The sequence below is a fragment of the Pinus tabuliformis genome, chromosome 7 (assembly GCF_031772625.1).
Source record: "Pinus tabuliformis cultivar Carrire ecotype Pingquan chromosome 7, CPIR1, whole genome shotgun sequence".
Taxonomy (NCBI): Eukaryota; Viridiplantae; Streptophyta; class Pinopsida; order Pinales; family Pinaceae; genus Pinus; species Pinus tabuliformis.
Genome location: NC_142293.1, coordinates 1,939,737,269 through 1,939,748,888, shown reverse-complemented (window position 1 = coordinate 1,939,748,888; position 11,620 = coordinate 1,939,737,269). Strand labels below are relative to the sequence as shown.

The 11,620-nt window shown below is 34.9% G+C and overlaps 2 pseudogenes; one reads left to right on the top strand and one right to left on the bottom strand.

The window, feature by feature from the left end:
* Positions 1 to 363: 363 nt before the first annotated feature.
* LOC149256240 (uncharacterized) lies at positions 364 to 5,212 on the bottom strand (annotated as a pseudogene).
* A 577-nt stretch (positions 5,213 to 5,789) lies between these two features.
* On the top strand, positions 5,790 to 6,314 carry LOC149256239 (glutathione S-transferase F10 pseudogene; annotated as a pseudogene).
* Positions 6,315 to 11,620: the final 5,306 nt, after the last annotated feature.

Here is an 11,620-nt window from a genome sequence, read left to right as displayed (position 1 = left end):
AAAGGATTCAGTCTCATGATGATGTCATCAATATTGTACAAGATATCCCACAAGATGCGCTTAATATCCTCGTGGCCAACAAAGAGCTTATAGTTGTCTACTTGTTTTTCAGAGATAACCATATGGAGCAACGTTTCAATTTGACGATGTTGTGTGATAGAGTGTAGAAAATAAAGCCTTCGTTTCCAAAACTTTCTTGGATGAGGTACCCATTTAGTATTGTTGCAACTAATTTGTGAATCTAAGAAATATTTGCAATCCTCAAATTCATTGACTTCCAAATTCAAGGTTTTCTTTTGTACTTCCATAGGGGTGGCTTCAAAGTAATTCACAGTCGATTCCCATTTGAAAAGAAGTTTGTGTCTAGAAGTTGAAGCCCCAGAGGCGCTTCTGTCGATAGTCTTTGGTGTAGAGCCATATAAAACCTGCAAACAAAACGTAAAAAAACAAAGACCAAGACATTAACAAGTTCCCAACAACCAAAGAACCAATATTGCAGTCTCACTAAGGTTATGTGTGTCAATTTTACTATAAGACAGGGTGTCCGAAATGACAAAAATGGGAGTTGATACCCGACGCAAACCCCACCCGGAGCCCATATAAGTGAATATGACTTGCTAAAAGGAATATTGAGGGACAATGTAAGAAGTTTTAAAAATAGATAGAAAAGGTGCTTGTATATCAAACCCCACAGACAAGAACTGGACAATGAAAAGATATCCCTGCAAGCTTAGAAGACTGGAGAAACGTAGAAGGCAGGGTTGTGACCAATTCAAAGGACAGGACCAGTCTTAGAGTTGTGCAAGAAAAATACAAAGAAAAATGACTCTTAATAATGAGAAAGAAATGACCTTAGGTAGTTCTCACCTCCTTACCACAAAAGACCAAAATACACTGTAAAACCCAACCAAAAAGAGAGTGACAACATAAACCTCGATTGCCCGAAAGAGAAAGTATGATTAAGCACTGAGCTCTAAAAGTTTTGACCTTCATAACTTGTGACCACCTTAGAGGAGACATATGAGTCTCATGGCTAAACATGAAATTCCTCTCAAAAAGAGACCGCCACCTTTCCACAACCCTCATAGCAACATAAAACATATATAAAACATTATGGGCATGATAAGGGCCAATACAATTTATTGTGATACCATATAGCTTGAACGATAATGGCCAAATGTGTAGATTAAATAAGAGTCGGTCATCCCTATGCATTGTCACATGATGAGCTCATAAATGAATTTTTCTTAATATTCAACCATTCTTGATATTAGTTACGCGAAAAACAAATATGTTAAATATGTAGATAATTGCTTGTAAAGAAAACTCAAGAAATTTAAATGCCTTTGCAAATACATCTTCTTCCACTCAAGTAATACTAAAAAACGAACCAACCAAATTTATAACAAGGGAGCCACTGTCGTAGCGGTAGTCCCTGCCGGGGTTGAGAAACTCGAGTTCTTTGAGTTGCTGGAACCTTATTACTTTACAGTCAGGTAAGGTACTGACAGACCAAGCAGGTAGCTGATAAGAGTTTCCATTGAATTGCACAGTTGCTGCATGCTTAAGGCCCTTGTTGCTGAGAAAGGTAGCACATAAGCTACTACCTTTAGAATATATTATTGCCTGCATATCCACAGTATTTGATGCCTTAAACTCAGTCAAGCAGTACCTTTAGAATATATTGTTGCCTGCATATCCACAGTATTTGATGCCTTAAAGTCAGTCAGGCAGTTTTGTATAGCTTTGTGAAACTCTTTTAGATGCCCCCTTTGACCTAACAATGGTTCTAAATTCCCATTGTGGAATTAAGGTAATTGAACCAGAAAACATTCAATCAATGAAAGAAATTTTAATTATATCTATATACACTTTCACTGCGGAACAGAATTTGGCACTGGGAACCTTTGCATACCATATTCGTCAATTGGTGCATCATAGTCATAACTGGTGGCAATGAATGGACCTCCAGTTGTCCGGCCAAAGTTTATGCCTCCATGGTATTGCAACATAAAAAGCATATGGTAAATAAGATTGTTCATTTATTCTATTGAGAGAGGCCAGGTGTTTAAGGGTTGGGATGTGTTTAAGGGTTAGGGAGATGTATGTTGCTTAATAAATCCTAGGTTATCATGCAAATAAAAACATAAATATAACTGCATGAGCTTAGTAGCATAAATATTAATACATATGGCCTTGAGCTTAATACAAAATAAGAATAAACCCCACCATGTAATAGTTCTGGAATGTTCCTCCTCTCTGGTAAAATCGGGCTACTGCAAAAGCAACATCCTCTGTAGGCCTATGAGGGATGCTCGATCCAAATGCCGTAAACCTGTAATGAAAACGATATTTTAACAGCGTGAACAGGAAGCCCCCGCATTTCTAATACTCAAGCTCTACTAACGCAATAGATTGCAGCTTTGTTTCGAACATAGTAATGTTCCTAAGTATATGTAAATTCTGTGATGTAGGGAAAATCAAAATTCGGAAGCGCCTGTAAATATGCTTTATAGTTGTGATGAGGCAAAGAAAACATTACCATCCTGCCTAATTCTCAGTCCACATCACCCAAGGGAGGCCTGTATTTAATGATAATGCCATTTTTGCAGTCCATTGTATATATGACTGGCCCTTTTCTCCATAAGGTTTCTCCATGTTACCATATTCATCCTCAATTTGCATAAACTTATGGGTCAGACCAGAAAGCCATACTTCAGACTCAACACTGAAGACAAGTATCACAACAAGATAGGGTACCTGTGTTAATATAATGGGTCCACTTTGCCATGCGAAGAGCTTTTCTTTCTTCATCAATTCCACTATCTTTGTATTTCGCATCTCATTCTTAAGAAAACAATGAAATCTGTAATTAGTAACCGTGACCAAAATACTAAAGACAAGCATTTATCTTGAAACTGAAGCTTTATAATCATCAATTATGAAAAGTATGCAAATATATCTTGCTAAATCAAATCCAAAATAAAATCATTTAAATGGTCCGTTGTCTGTTCTAACAAAGAATTGACCAGAGCATTGAAGCACAAACAGAGTGATGTTAAAGATAAACCTTCCATTTATAAGGAAATGTTAAAAATTAACAAAATGACGTTGGGAAAACAATGGTGGACAGATTCACTTAAAAAAACAATCGGTTATATATCTCACAAAGCCAAATTATAAGTATTAATCTGAGGAGAACCTTACCTTTTATTGCAATCATGAATAAAAAACACACTTCTTAATTAGGAATTAAAAAACACACTGGTTCATCACAACTTCATTTACATCTTGTTTCCTTTATGCTGTCTTAACCACACAAAAAAAACAAAACACTTATCATAATGCTTCTCTAAATACAAAAACACGCGTATCAGTTCAACCCTGCAAATCATTTTGAGCTCACATTCCATTTCACATTGTTTTCTACGCTTTTGAGCTTGAGCTTGAAGAGACTGCAAGATCTATTCCAGTTCTTTCACAAAGTCAATTGCACCTCCAATAATGGAGGCCTTGTCTCCCTGAACAAAGACATATATGACCCAAATAAATCCCTCAGCCATAAATTTCATATAAAGTTATCGGAATTGAAATGACAATATAGTGGTGCAGAATTTGTACCCTTTGGATGAAAGAGACCGGCATCAGGAAACGCAGGACTGTTAAATGCTCGTTCATTTGCTTTCTCCTATTGCGCTCAACAGCAATGTGAGTCATCCTTTGGCTCTCCACTTCTTCACTGTTCTTGTAGACCTTGGAACGCTTCCTCTTCCTAATTCGTTCATGGGTGGCTGTATTGGCTTGGTAACCATTAATATTCCCCAATCTCTTGTCGTTGCAATTGTCTGAAGAATTCACAGTGTTAGATGAGTTGGGCTCCTAGCTTGAAGAGTTCACACCCTCCTCTGGGGCATCCAAGTTGGAGAACTGATCTTTTGCTTCAGTTTTGACAAGCGAAGTACATGATTCTGCCCTTCTACAGCTTTTCAGATTCAAATCATATTCAGATCCATGACCACCGTGCAGAAACTCGTCAAAGGATGGACTTTCACGTTTGCTATCATTATCACAGATCGGAAATGATAGCAGCTCATGAAATCCGCATGACCTCTGTTGCTCTAGCACAGGAAGCAGGAGCTATGGGCCATGATTGAAGTTGCAAGCTGGTACTGATCCGGCCTCGTCTCCATTCATTCCTATGCCTTCCAGCATGTGCAAGAGGGCCAAGTTTGATTGCCTAATATCTCCAAAAACGGTCAATGTCTCAGACAATCCCTTTTCCTGAGAGCCAAAATTTAATGGCGCTTGTGAGCCCAACACATCTATTGGCCTGCATGAGCTCCCCATTTTAGCACATTCTGATTCAAATTCATGAGATGGACTTGTTTTGTGCACACCAGAATACATCCACTTCAACTTGCCTGCACCTTCAGGGGCCTGCAACAGCATATAACAAAAGTTTAAATGTTTTTTTCATTTGGAAAATTATGTTTCTGACCAGGGCATACAATATACACAACACCAGCAGCATGGCATTGGGAGTGTGAAAAATATTTGAAAAGAAGAACATTGCAGAACCCGATAAAGGTTATGACTCAAAAGTTTTCTATTGTTTGGTGCATATTGATTGCATTGCTTTTTTCTATCACAAACACTAAATGCAAGTGAAATCAGGCCTTCTCACACAAAACAATGAACATACAGATTCATATTTACTAGGAACTTTGCACAACAACTGAGCCCAACCCACCCAAATATTTTGCATAACTACAACTTAATCCCAATCACATCCCATGTTCTTCTTAAGGCAAGGTTTAGGTATAAATTTCTATGAGTTTACCATATATAGAAATTTGATTTTCATAGCCCAAGCTAGATTATCATATTAACCCAAGCTCGATTCTCAATATATTCTAGACCTTAGCTTTGTAAGTGCAATACTGCGAATATGGAAGTTAATAATATCACAACAACAGTTAGTCCAAGTTCAGTTGTGAGCGAATTCCTGAGCTTGGCTTAAAAAGTGCAACACTATACTTCCTGATTAGGGCGAAGTTAATAGCTGTTGTAGAACTCTAGTGCAAAAGGATTAACTCACAATATTAGCGTCATTTGGCTCCATTGATGATACTGCCTCCCGTGCTCCAGATCTTGCTGCAATTAGTACTAGTAACGGAAAACCAGACCACTCAGGAGGAATAATTGCATGCATCCTTAATCAGATAAGGAGGACTATTTCATACAGAAGGTACACAAATTTTGCAGGAAAAGAAAACTCACTTCTGCCTCAGCGTTAGTGCTCTACTACACCGCCGTGCCTCTCTCACAAAAATATTTCAATATTATAATGAAATATCTTCTACCTTCATTCACCTACATTGTATCAGCAAGTGACGTGCATCATATCTTGTATCAGTAAGTGACCTGCATCATATCAGTAATTGACATGATATATGTGTGTCAGTCAGTCTTCTTGAATAGAATTAGCAACATATCATAGGAATAAATGCAACTCATAGATTTATTTACTACCACTCTTATGATTTATTTAAATACATAGGAGATCTCTTTTGACACGTCTTACAATATTGACAAGTGAATTTAGAATATTGACAAGTGATGGTTAAATTTTAACAAGTGCCAATCTCGACTATACCCTGTTGTTCACCTAAGTTTAACAACTGTCATTTCATGCTATCAAACGATGACTCTTGTAAAGAAGGTTTCGCCCATTAGTCTTTTCCAGTAAATAAACTGGATATACTATGTTATAATTTGGGTTCTCGTTTATGCAGCCCTTCGGGCAGGTACCTGTGCTCGAGGACGACGCTTTGACTCTTTTTGGTTTGTATCCATACATATCACATAATTACTCAAACTGCATCTAGAAACTTATGGCAATTTGTTAGAGATTCATCTTTTACTTATCCATTTTTTGCTTTATGGTTAATGCAGAATCGAGGGCCATCGTTCGGTACATTGCAGAGAAGTACGCAACACAGGGGACCATTGGGCTGTTAGGTAAGAGTTTGGCACAGAGAGATGTGATTGAGCAGTGGATGGAGGTGGAAAGCCAGACTTATAGTCCTCCTAGTTCCTTTCTAGTATTTCAACTGGGATTCGCTCCGTTGTGGGGCATTCCTCAGAACCAGACAAAAATTGCAAAGAACGAGGAGAAGTTCTCCAATGCTCTGGACGTGTACGAGAAGAGATTGTCTGAGAGTAAGTATTTGGCAGGCCTGGAAAGTGGTAACGCCCTGGTGGTGATACCTAGATCCCAGGCAGGACCTAGCTATCCACAAGAGAACCTGTAGTCGCAAAGCAATAGACAGACGAAGCAGCAAGCTCATTGCGTAACCTAGTCGAGAGCCGAGTTTCTAAGGAGACTACGGGGACGGTAAGAGAGCTTCTAGGGCAGGGAAGCTAGATAGGCCAACCCCCGCGGCACGGATCGTCGCGGCTACTCCGTCACTTGAGGCAGGGCATCTTATGCTACAGACGTTCTTGGTCGGAGGCGCACAAACCATTAGTTCAAGGGATCATATTTCAAGCCGATGGATATATACCGTACTCAAGAACGCGTCTGCATCATCTGGGCAGCTTAGTGTTGGAAAATCGAAAATCATACGACTTCTTAGGAGCAAAGGCAGAAACGAGGTAACCGTAGGGAACATTTTCTTTATTTTAAGCAGCAGGGGAATTTACAGTTATCAGTGTATCTTGCCTGCACATGAGCTTTCAATATTCCAAACTGACCAATGATAGTGAATCCAATCGAGTCAGTTCCAATCCAGTTCTCAGCCAAGCACAAGAAGTACTAGGTCATGTAAGTAATTATGCTTTTTTTTTCTTTTGAAATGTACCTGATTTTTCGTGAGCTACAGTCTTCCCTCCTGTCTCCCATGTACCTGCTTCTTTCTCACAGAAATCAACTAGTACACTCTTGTGGCCCGACCTACTGCTTACAGATCTAGCTAGCCAGAAGCTAGCCAGAAAATGAAAGAATTGCAGAAAGAACGATAGACAGACAGCTCCGCTTCTGGGTTTTCACACAGAACAAAGGATCCTGTGTAGGTTTCATCCAACGAGAAATCCAAGTGTTGATGCAGTGTTGATGCATCGAGGCTGCATAATGACAGATGGATAACATGCGTAAGCATAAGTATAAACCAAAACATCCAACCTACGTATAAACTAGAACATCCAGCTTAAGAGTCTAAGCACGGGCAAGAAAAATTTAGGATAAAATAACTTGTCGTCACTAAAATAATCACATCTCACATCTGGGCAAGAGACGCTTGCAATAAGATGGTGAAATTGAAAGTTTGGTTAAAATGTTTTGGAGTCAAATCGCCAGCAACAAACTTCGCTTAAAATTACTTAAACACCGGAAATTTACGGTCAACCGAAGAAGTAATACTTACTGGGTCAACACCTGTACCGGGTCAACGCTTGATCCAACACTATAATCCCTGCTATGCCGGAGGTAGAGGCAAGGACTAATAAATAATTGTAGTCCCTGCCATGCCAACGGTAGGGACTAATAAGTAATTGTATTATATGTTGGCTTCCTTGCCAATTTTGCTAGAATACACTGATTTCAAAATATAATCCAGACTGATTGTTCCCCGATTCCATATAAATAAATAAAATTATTTTTCCGCTCGGTGCCTCCGACCACTGGGATAGCAACATAGTTTGCATGCAATCATATATATATATAAAGCATGTTCGAAATGATTTAAGTCATTAAATTATAGGTTTTAATCACATCAATCATATATATATATAGTATCAATCATATATATAGCATGTTCCAAATGATTTAAGTAGTTAAATTATAGGTTTTAATCACATCATTTCATAACGGAATTTTTTATTTCAAAATGACCAAAAAGCAAGGAATGGTGGAAAAAATTGGCGTTAGATATAGATATTTAAATTTTTCCATATGTGGAAATTACTATTTTTAATAATATACGAGTGTTTAAATTGTAATTTTCTTTTTAATAGAATTTTTGGTTGAATTTAAATTAATATTTAGATATTACAATTTTATAAAAATATCAATAGTTATAATAAAAATATTTAAATGTTTTAATTATTTTGTTATTAAATATAATTACAAATTATTTTGTTATTAAATATAATTAAAAGAAAATTATTTATTTCAAATAAATAAAATAAAATAAGAAAGAATGTTTTCGACCACTTAAAGGCCTATGATTGTGAAAACTTTTACTATAACTTACGGCTGAGAGATAAGAAAAATTTGTTCCTAACAACTTTAAGTATTTATATATCATGATTGTAAAAGATTCTCCACTAACTAACTTTTTAGTATAGAGATGTAAGAGATAAATATTCCCAACCATTTTAACTCTTTATATGGTCCATTTTAACTCTTCATATGCTCTAGAATGATTGAAACTTTATGTTAACATATTACAATAACTTTATTTAATTTTAATAATTAAAAAAATAAATGATTAAGTAATATTATTTAAGTGTTTATGATATTAAACCATTTATATAGTTATATTTTTTATTCAATATATATAGAATGGGGTATTGTTTGGTGATGATGATGATGATGGTTAACGTCCACTAAGACCAAATTTTGGTCTATCAGATTTAAAGAAACGAATTATTTAGTTTGATTTAAGATTTTATTCCTATGTTCAAAAAGCTTGGAGAGAAGCCTCCCGAGCTCACTGTAATTTTGACAAAGATTTTGAAACTGAGATCTAATGTGGTTGTACACAGGGCACTCTAAGAGGAAGTGATTTTCATCCTCGATGTTCGTATTCTCACAGAGATGGTAGGACCTTTCCATCCATAGTGTTTTAGGAACTGCTCAACGGCCCATTGCACTATGGAGCTCATGAGAGTTCGTTCTAATCTTGGCTATATTAATTTTCTTCTTTGAGCTAGTTAAAACAGAGAGATAATTTTGATCTTCTAGGGTGGGGTTTATGACCTCCTTATAATATCTTAATTTTCTTTTAGCTCTAAATCTTTCTCACACCATATTTTTTCTTTGAACTTAGAAGTAACAATATGTTTAATGTTATTAATGTTTTTCAATGCAACATTCTCGTCGATCTCCCAATGGTTTAACCAAGCCCTAGTGTCTTTATACCAACCTTGTTTGAGCCTTAGGTGGTTTTGACTAGAATTTAAAGCTAGCTTAGGAAGTCTATGGTCTCCTATGTTATTGAGTTTGTGCTTGTACGATAGAAGCCTAGTCATAACTAGTCTCTTGATAGGGGACAGACCCACTTCTATAAGGAGAATAGGATAGGGTGTGTTGCTATTAATTTTGAGGTTATACGTTATAAAATGCTTCTGGATTTGCTTAATCTTTCTCCAATATTCTCTAGAGATGCTACAACCCCAAACCTCACATCCATATAAGATAACCGGATTGACTAAAGTTTCAAAGAGGAACTTCTTTCTATCCCACATTACGAGGTTTTCCGTTTTACAATTATTTTCAAGACCAAAATAAGATTTCCATCCCACATTAATCCTTTTCTCAATGCTATAGTTCCAGTTGAGCTTGTGATGAATATCAATTCTTAGGTACTTGTAGGAAGACACTTCCTCCAAGTTACTATTGTCATACATAAAATTAGCATGAGTGTCCTTCTTGGATTTGATAATCATAACTTTTGTTTTGTCAGTGTTAACAAATATACCCATGGTAGAGCAGAAATCCTTAAGAAGTATAAGTTGCTTATCAAGATCAGATGGGCACCTTGCGAGAAGAACAATATCATCAGCGTAGAGAAGAAGGATGATGACTATCCCAGCTAAGATCGTGCCAGCACATCCTTCTTCCTCTAAACAACCTTCTAGCTTGTCGATGTAAATGCCAAATAGGGTAGGGGAGAGGGGGAAACCTTGTTTTACTCTGATATTACACTTAATATCTTTCGACCATCCCTCATTGCTCTTTAACTTGGCAATTACATTCTTGTATAACCTTATAGTGGCAACACTCAACTCAAAAGGAACCTTTATCTCTTCTAATATGTTCCAAAGGTTACTTCTACGAACCATATCGAAAGCCTTTCTAAAGTCCACAAAGCAACAAAAGAGATTGGATTTATCATTGCGACATTCCTCCACAATGATCCTAAGCGTAACGAGGTAGTCTGTTGTTGAGTGCTGCTTTCTAAAACCCGCTTGGCCTTTAGCCCACTTACCTTCTCTTTATAGATGAGATTATTTTTTTTACCAATTTTTTTTGGGTTAATTTTAATTAAAATTAGATATATATATATATATAAAACTAGAATTTAAATAGTTTAATTTGTATACTTTGAATAGATGTTGAATCTATATATACATTCAAAAATATATTTTAAATAACAACAAAATTTTAAATTTATATTACCAAATTTTAATAAATTCAAGTGAAAAACTATATCATCTCTATATTTTAAATTTATTAAATAAATTTAAATTAATTCTAATATATATTAAAATATTTTTCACTTGGTATATAAAATTCACTTTTATGTAGAATAAGAAATGTATTCCACGACAACTTTAAGTAGTCATATATGATGATTGTGGAAACTTTTCAGTCATATATGATGATTGCCGAAAATTTTCCTCTCATCCATTATTGAGATATTTTTTCCCTCAGTGATATAAACAAATGTTATCGATAGATTTAATTCATTTTTAAATTACATCAATCTAAAAAAATATAAATTAATTTATTTTTAATAGTCAAAGAAAACTAATATTTACATTGTTTATGTATAATGATGATATATGTGTTAGATAATTATAAATTTGTTTCTGTTATTTTTTTTATTATTTTTTAATTTAATTTTTTTTTTTTTAAATTATTTTATTATATATATTAAAGAAAAAATTATAATTTTTTTTATAATAAATTATATAAATTGCTTCCCAACTCCATTATTCAAAAGATTAAAATATTATTCAAACTGGTTTTTCCAATAATTAAGACATCTCAAAACATCATCTAGGTATTAAAAAAATAAAAAACAAATCATTTAAATCATAGGAGATTGCCATAAACAAATTGTAAAAATATCCGATACAAAAAATAGCATAGTATCGTATACGAGGAAAACAACCATGATCATGAACCTCGTATTCTCATATATATTGAAAAAATAGGCGTGGTCATTGATCTCTTATTTGATTGAACTTGAGATGACATATCATTTCCAACGCACCCTAATGCGTTGAGTGATCAATTAGACAATTTAATAGCACTTACAAAGTCATGAAGTATTTTTTTTATTATTAGAGGCGATTATCCTCGCACAATATCTCTAATATACACTAATATGAAATTTAAACGAGTTGGAAAGAATATTCCCTACCTTGGATCAAATAACTCCTAAAACTTAAAACAAAGTTTAAGTAAATATTTTCTTCACAATGATTAATATGTAATACAATAATACATGACTAATTAATCATATAATCAATAATTAATCGTAAAAATTAATAATATGAAATGGTGTATAGCTTCAGTAACGTTAAGTTCAATTAAATTATTATTATTAATTTAAATATTTTAATGGTACATTAAATTTTTAGAAAATTATTACTGATGTTTTTATTTATT